Source organism: Gigantopelta aegis, unplaced genomic scaffold (genome assembly GCF_016097555.1).
Source record: "Gigantopelta aegis isolate Gae_Host unplaced genomic scaffold, Gae_host_genome ctg5319_pilon_pilon, whole genome shotgun sequence".
In the NCBI taxonomy this organism is placed as follows: domain Eukaryota; kingdom Metazoa; phylum Mollusca; class Gastropoda; order Neomphalida; family Peltospiridae; genus Gigantopelta; species Gigantopelta aegis.
The window spans coordinates 12993-21352 of NW_024534347.1; the positions used below are offsets into that span (position 1 = coordinate 12993).

Consider the following 8360-nt stretch of genomic DNA (forward strand, 5'->3'; position numbering starts at 1 on the left):
CTCCAGACAACAAGGACCTTGCCGATATACACAATGCAGCGAGTATGACCCTATAATTATAATACCGTTATTACTATTTATTATGTTAGGGTAACAGAACTGAGTTTATCCATCAATTAAAGGCTCATTATCTAAACTCATCGGTAAGACATGATATTACTCATATACAATAACTTGTTTTGTTTACAGAGAAACTGGAATAATCTCAAAAATAATGGTAGTGACATACTGGTTTGCCATGGTAACATCAATGTCATTTATAATAGACTTCATATGGGTTCATATCTTGTTGTGAGCTGTAATGAATCTATTTTCTTTCATTTTCTTCTCAATTTTAATGGTGACCCAGGAGATCTTAAAGCAGGAGGTATAAACTCCCAAGATATAATGATTATTTATTTGTTATTGTTTCAGATGAGGTGGAGTTTGAAGTTGACACTGATACATCAAAGGGGCAAGTTAATAGCTCGTCGTATTGTCTGTTTACCAGCTGGGACTGTGTCGATTTGAAAGGTGTCCGAGAAGAAAAGATTGCTTGGAAAGTTGATTTAGAGCCTCACTTTATAAGAGTATCACCTTACAAGTTGGGTCGTAATGATGGACTTAGATTCAGGGACTAGGATAGACTGTATCTATGAAAGAAATGGAGTTAGTATATAAATTATTCAAACTTGTCATTTTTTTGTTACAGAATTCTTTTTATTTTGTATGGATTTACTGATGTTAATGATGACAGAGAAATACATACTGGAGATGAAGTGTCATTTTATATGGCAACACAAGAGGTAACCCCCTTAGTAATTTAGTTCATATTTATAACTATATGTTAATAAGAACGGAGCATTGAGAGCTCGACTTGTCAGATTAGTTCAACCTGCTACAGTAGAGAAAACTCGTGGTCTCATTAAAAGTTAAAAGAATCGTTTGGCTTCACTTGAAAGAGCTGATGTTGTAGATGATGTAAGGAGTATGCCCCTAGTAATAGTTGCACTAATATTTGTATAGATATTCTTTCATTATAGTGAAGTAGATCCAGGAGAAGATACAAAATTAATTTTGGGAGCATCTGTGGAGTTTATTATTATAACCAGACCAGGCAAAAGATGTAGCTACCAATTAAAGTATTACCACATGGTACAGTAACATTTGATGATGTTGGAAGTAACTTTCACAATGGAGTAATACGTACTCCAGTTATAAGATCCTTTACATCATGGACGAGGGAAAGAAGTGAGCTCCTGTTAATTTATAATTAATTTAATTGGTATAATTGTTAGTGTGAAGCTACTAGTGGTGAAATAATCTATCAATCAACTCTTGGAGAGTAAGTATATATATAATATAATCTATTACATTTGCTACACATAGTCCTGTATTGTCATATACTGAGCGGATCAAGAGGGGGTAGTTATACAATGTTAACTGGAGACATTGTCAAGTTTAAGTTAGCTACTGATAAAAGAGATGGGTCAAGGAGAGCTACCAAGGTATCACTTGTTAAGCTAACAGAGACTCAACAAGGTCATAATACAAGAGAAAAGGTCTGATACTCAATATAATGTAGTTGTCATTATAGTGTTATAATATAGGGTGTTATAGCTGCTCTGAGGGATGGGTTTGGATTTATACGCTGTGCTAACAGAGATGCTAGAATGTTCTTTCATTTCAATGAAGTCATTGATTCAGTAAGCTACATGTCATGTGACAGTCATGTGACTTGTTTTCCTAGGAGCTGATCTTACAATACTACTGAAGTAGAGTTTACAATACAACAAGATTATACAAATGAACGTTTACATGCTGTGAGAATATTGTATTACCTCCCACATCTGTACAATTTGGGATAATCAAAAATGAAAGTCTTTTCTGGAAAATTCAGAGGATTACCTCATGAAAGTAGCAAATATAAACCAAATATTTTAAAATTACAGAAAGACAGTCCTTGTGGTATCATTCAATATATTCTCAATGATCAAGTCACTTTGATACCATATTATTGGACATTTGAACCAGTACAATTTGCTGATCAGGTTTGTACTCAGATATATCATCGTTATAAGGTGACTTGTACTGCAGGTGAAGTTTCAAATTGCTGAACGTTTCATTTGATCACATGTTTGTATGCTTTTAACTTAATGTTGTCCTAAAAGCTCGTGATATTCGTTTCAAAGTAAGACAAAATTAAATGACAATAAAATTAATGTCATAATTAATAGGGGTTTGTCTCTGTCCTCAAAGAAGGGTTTGGTTTCATTGAAACTGAAGAACATGACTGTGAACTTTTTTTTCCATTCAGGTAAATCATGTGATAATGTATGATAGTTCATGTGATGATCATGTGGCAGCTTCTTGCCAACAAATACTGTGACCCTCGTGACTTAAAATTGATGGATGAAGTAGGAATATGGACTAATCAGAAAAAAATGAACGCTTATCAGCAGATGAGATCAAGAAAATTAGAGCATGGGACTATTACACCTGAAGTGAGTCATAATGATATCATCATGATGTCATATTGATGTCATAATAGACAATACAAACTGGTTTCTTATGAAGGGACTATAATTCGTCCAATGAAGAGTTCAGATCAACCAGTAAGTCAATTATTGTTTATATTATTCTTTTAATACACAATACAGGATCATTACGAAGGGTTAATTCAACCTACTAACTCTGATTAAAAATGGCAATATTACCATATAGTTTTTACAAGTCTTACTAATCACCGTATTCAGTTACAAACTGGAGAACAAGTATATCATTTGACACCTCTTCATTTACTGATATAATTATTATATAGGTCAACTTTCAACTTGGTCTAAATCCTAGTACTGGTACTGTACGAGCTATGAATATTGTTAGCAAGAGAGAACTCTTGTGGGAACTATTGAAAGTATTAAAGATCAGGTAAGCCACACCTCTTATTAGCTCTTATATTATATAATGATAAAGTATGGATTTATTAACGATAAAGAGGCGGATCTTACACAAAGCGGGTTCTTTCACAGGAACTCAATGTCAGGTATAAACTAATTATAAAGACCACACCCCTTAAATATTTGTAGATGAGTGTGGATTCTCAGAACTAAGTTCAGGGAGATGAGGTTGAGTTTATGACTATTTTTAGTAACAATCTAAAAAAGATAGTGCCATCTATGTTCGAAAACTAAGGTAGCAATTATGTCTCTAATTAAAGGGGCACAACCTATTAACTTTTTATAGCGTGTCCCGTTCGACCAACACGTCTTCTTCCACACTGATTCTTTGAAAACCTGTTCCAGTGTAAGTACAAGTTCATATGTCATAATGATGTCATGTTACTTACTATATTTAGTTTGGTATCCGTCAGCCAAAAGGTCCTGATAATACAACTGGTTTTATCATATTAACTAATGGCCACACCCACAACAAATAAAGCGAACTGACATTCAGAGTTTAACACTTTGCTTCTTAATAGTATATAGTCACTTGATCTGTGACAAATAATTTCCCCCATTTTGTAGTTTGTAATTATTTTAAGCTCTAAATCATTGAACTTATGAAATAAAATATATTTGCTAATAATATGACAAGTCTGCACACCCTATACTTGTGACACTCTTTTCTAATTAGTATAATTTTTGAGAAAATTCTATTTCCAATAATTATAGCATTAATAAGTTGTTTGACTTGTGAACAAAGAGGTCAAGTACAGTGACACATTGTTAATGTAAGTATTAACTCTTGATATTATTTGGTTTTCAAATCTCTAAAAACAGACTTATTATCATAAAAATTATGACATTATAATACAAACCTAAATAACTTGTTACCCTTGGTTGAAAATTTCAATAAATCTGGTTTAGTTTGAGGAAAGGGATCATCTAGACTGTCCTTCTTCATCAGGTGAGACATCAAGTGATATCGATGAGGAATAAATATCTCAAACCACACCTACTAATTACAATAAACATCACACACTGTTATTACTGTCATAACATACAATATAGTTCAGGACTTAATCCAATAGATGTCACAGCATATGGCCACTGCTTCAGTCCCAAATGTACTTGTGCAAGACATAAATATTCTGAAAATGTATGACTTAAGAAATGAAAATTGAGGCTTAAGTCAAGAGCCATATACCAGCAATTCGCTCTCCTAGAAACCATATCTACAATAGTTGCCATAACAACAATGTAAAACATATTAAAATATTTACGTTTGAATATTAGGCAGATGTGCCCACATGTTTATACAGCTTGTAAAACTAATGACACGACAATGATCAGTAAAAGATGGTGTCCACTGATCTTCACTATCATCACAGATATCATGTAATGATGGCATACTCATATCAACAGTTGTCAATGGATTAAAAATTGACAGTTCTGCTATGGTTTTAATATCTATAGCACCTAATGTAATAGGTTTTTCTATTAAGAGAATATGGTAAATAATAATATAATCACCACTAACTGTTAAATCTTGTACTGCCATGATAAAGAACTCCATTATGACTGGTATAAAACGTCTAAAGTCTTTGGGCAGAGTTAATTGATGGGTCTGTTCCCATGAGACAATATGGGCGGGGCTAAGAGTGTACCATAGGTTGTAGTCACTTCACAGACACCTGGTTGTTCTACTGTCAAATATATAACAACTATACACTGTATTATTACTACATACATAGATATGTCTTCAACCCAGATAAAAAACAGTCTTCTCCACGTGGTTGACAACTCATTTCTAATTGCGCATGCGCAAATATTTTGAATAATCCAATTTTTAGCGCAAATTTTAAAAATATGGGAGACTCGGAGAGCAGCGTCCCTTCTTCTTCCAAACTCTTCAGGTAATAGTAAAGGGAGTTCTGTGTCTACAGGATTGAGAGAAGAATATGAAGATTTACTACGTTATCTGTTGTAACTCCTAATTTTGATGGACGCATTCAGGTGTGGTTGAAAACTATGGCCACACCTACCACATCTACAGTGGACCAGGGGTTCACTCTGTTGAAGGTATGTACATATACTAGAGGTAAATACTTCTGTTATTATAGTTAGTCATTTACAATTGTCTGATGAACCTCAAGAACCTCACAACCACATACCTCACCAACATCATTCCTACCACCGCGGCTTGTCCATGGCAAATCAGACACTGAAGCTCCTCCTCCACTAATTAACAGAGGGTACGCCACTATGATTTGTAGTCAACTGTTATGTTACATTATATTATAGACCACATCTTCCTGTTGATACGAGACTTGATCCTCCTCCAACAGTTACTGGGTATGTATTGTTGTAACAGCTCCTATTATGATATATACTAATAGACCATATCCTCCTATTGAAACAAGAATTGATCCAGAATTAGTTCGGTTAGACAGTCAACTAGATGTTTGGTGTCTTGAACTAAAAAAAGAAACATATTAGTAAGTTTGTTATATATAGAGAAGTACATTATGTTATCATATATAGGCAGAGTTTGAACAGGCTCAACTCAGAGCCAAAGAACATTATGATAATGAGCTAGGAAAGAAATTGAAAGGTATTATTTTATGTAATGTTATTGTTATAAACATTGTGCTAACGATTAGTATTACAACAAGAACAACTACAAACTCAAGTTGAGAGACTAATGAATTATTAATAACATATGAACAATCTATTACTAGAAAAGATCAATTATTCAAACTTTAACAAAAGTCACTACAAAAACAGGTTTTAATATAACATACTTACAAGTTGTGTTCATTTTTATTATAGAAAGAACGAGTTGAAAAGTAGCAAATCATTTTCAATTTGGAGAGCTCGTCATAGTGGATGATAAAAGAACAGTAAGTACAGAAGTATCCTATTATGATATATTATGATACGGTAGACATTTACAACATCACTAGCTAAGAAACATTATCATCATCAACTGAAAGAGAAAGATATTAAAGAATTGGTTTGGTCTCATTCAAGGACGTTGAAAACAACGTGTTGAGAGAGCTTGTCAAGTCAAAGCTGAAGAAGTATGTCACCAACTAGCAGGCGATCATCAAGAGCAACTAGCAAATGTAAGTTATATAAATATGTTTAGTTCTACATAGCCCATGTAAGATAATTGTGTGTTGATGTGATTACTACCAGTAATATTGCTTGTCTCCATTTGTGCATACACATTTTAGATGAAACGTTTATATGATGAGGCTCAACTTGAAATAAGTCACCTCCAGCAAGAACGTGATATATTTGAAGAGAATATGAAGAAGGCATTTATGCGTGGAGTGTGTGCTTTAATATGGAAGCTATGTCAATGTTTCAACCACAACCTGATGATCAACCTTCAACTGTTGCCATGAAAAACTACAATCCTACTCCTATATTAAAGTAGACCTCCTTCTAAAGAGCAATCACGTGATGGTCATGTGATTACTAAACGTCGTGATAAGGACCAACAGTAAAAGTGGAACGTCATAAAAACTTCACAATAAATAAAACAACCTTGTTATTATTAATAATTATATTCATTGGGCATTAAATAGAATCAAGAGGACTCAAAGAGGATGAAGTTACTCAAACCTAAGTGGGTGTCTCATGGCGTCAATCAACCTATCTTCTCTGTCCATATTCATCCTGATGGTACCCGATTTGCTACAGGTGGACAAGAAGATGATAGTGGCAAAGTTAAATATGGAACATGGCACCGTTGTCAATGAGGAAGCAGAATTAGATCCTGCTATACCCAAAGTGTTATGTGTTAACTAATCATCTTGGTGTGTTTAATTGTGTTCGTTGGTCTGTGGATGGTAATATTTGGCTAGTGGAGGTGATGATGCGTTATCATGATATGGACGCTACGTTTATAAAGGAAATGCAACACCAGCATTGGGTTCTAAATATCCTGTACATGAGCAATGGGGCTGTGCCCACATGTTACGAGGTCATATGGTGATATCTTAGACCTTAACTGGTCACATGATCAGCACTTCTTGGCTTCATGCAGTGTTGATAATTCTATTATTATATGGAATGCTCGTAAGTTTCCAGAGAAAGTTACAATAATTGAAGATCATGAAGGTCTTGTCAAAGGGGTAGCTTGGGACCCTGTAGGTAAATATCTTTCATCCAAACTGATGATAAAACTGTTCGTATATGGCGGACATCAGACTGGGAAAGAGAATTCAAGATCTCAAACCATTTCAAAGGGTGTTGGCGGTAACTACTCAGTGTTTTGCGTCTAAGTTGGTCACCTGATGGTCGGTTTATTGTATCACACTCCCTTAATAAATGATGGTCCAACAGCTCATATTATTGAACGTAATTGGAAGACAGGTATGGATTTTGTAGGCCATCGTAAAGCTATTGAAGTCGTTGCATTCAATCCTCATTGTTTTCTAAGGAAAATGATAGTAATCATGGCTGTCTTGCTTCTAGGAAGTCGAGATCGGTCAGTGTCTATTTGGTTAACTAGTCTTAAACGACCACTGGTTGTTATGTCATGATCTCTTTACAAATTCTGTTCTCGATTTATCTTGGAGTCATGATGGCTATCAACTAATAGCTTGTTCTTTGGACGGATCAATAGCATTTTTGTCATTCTCAGAGACTGAAATTGGTGCTTCATTAGATCAGACAGCTATTGATAACTTGTATCTGGATTTAATATGGAAGTAAGAAATTAGACTTAACAAGAGGTTATAACCGAAAATCTTCAAATCGCTTATTGAAGATCCTGCTATGCTTCTCAACTCCTTGACAAGAAGACCACACCCACTAAGACTGTGATCCAACCTCCCCTTCTTTAAGTAATGATATTCCTATCATTCAACACAAGTTGAATCTCGTACTTCTGATGGTCGTCGTAGAATAACTCCAGTTATGTTAACCAGTCAACCTAGTGCTCCTAATTCACTTTAATAGTCCTTTTACTTCAACCTCACAACTTGTAGCCCCCCCTCAAAGACCACACCCAAACTGCCATAGATTCCACAAAAGGTGTCTATGAAACTAATGTTAAAAGCCCCTCAGCTCATCCTATTTCGTTTGCAACCATTGTTCCAATGAAGACTCGAAAATCGAGTACATCAGATAAAAAAGCAAAAGTAAGTCCGTCTTCTTCCATCTGTATCAGCAGCCTAAAGCACCTTCTTGTTGGTGAAAAGAGACCATCTGATGTTGAAACTGTTGATAGTCAACTCCCTAAGTCTAAAAGACTTAAAAGAAGTAAGATATCACTAGATGATCCTGGACCTAGTACTACTAAAATCTAACACCTAAGGAAAAAAGTATAGAAAGTACTCCTCATCTTTTGGAACCTCCTGAACTATTGTCCACTCTCTCTCTTCAATTGCCTTCATCGTCACTACATGAGGAAAGGACGTTCACTTG

At 34.8% G+C, this 8360-nt stretch overlaps 1 pseudogene; it reads left to right on the forward strand.

The window, feature by feature from the left end:
* The first annotated feature begins 6535 nt into the window (after nt 1-6535).
* On the forward strand, nt 6536-7642 carry LOC121366325 (annotated as a pseudogene).
* Nucleotides 7643-8360: the final 718 nt, after the last annotated feature.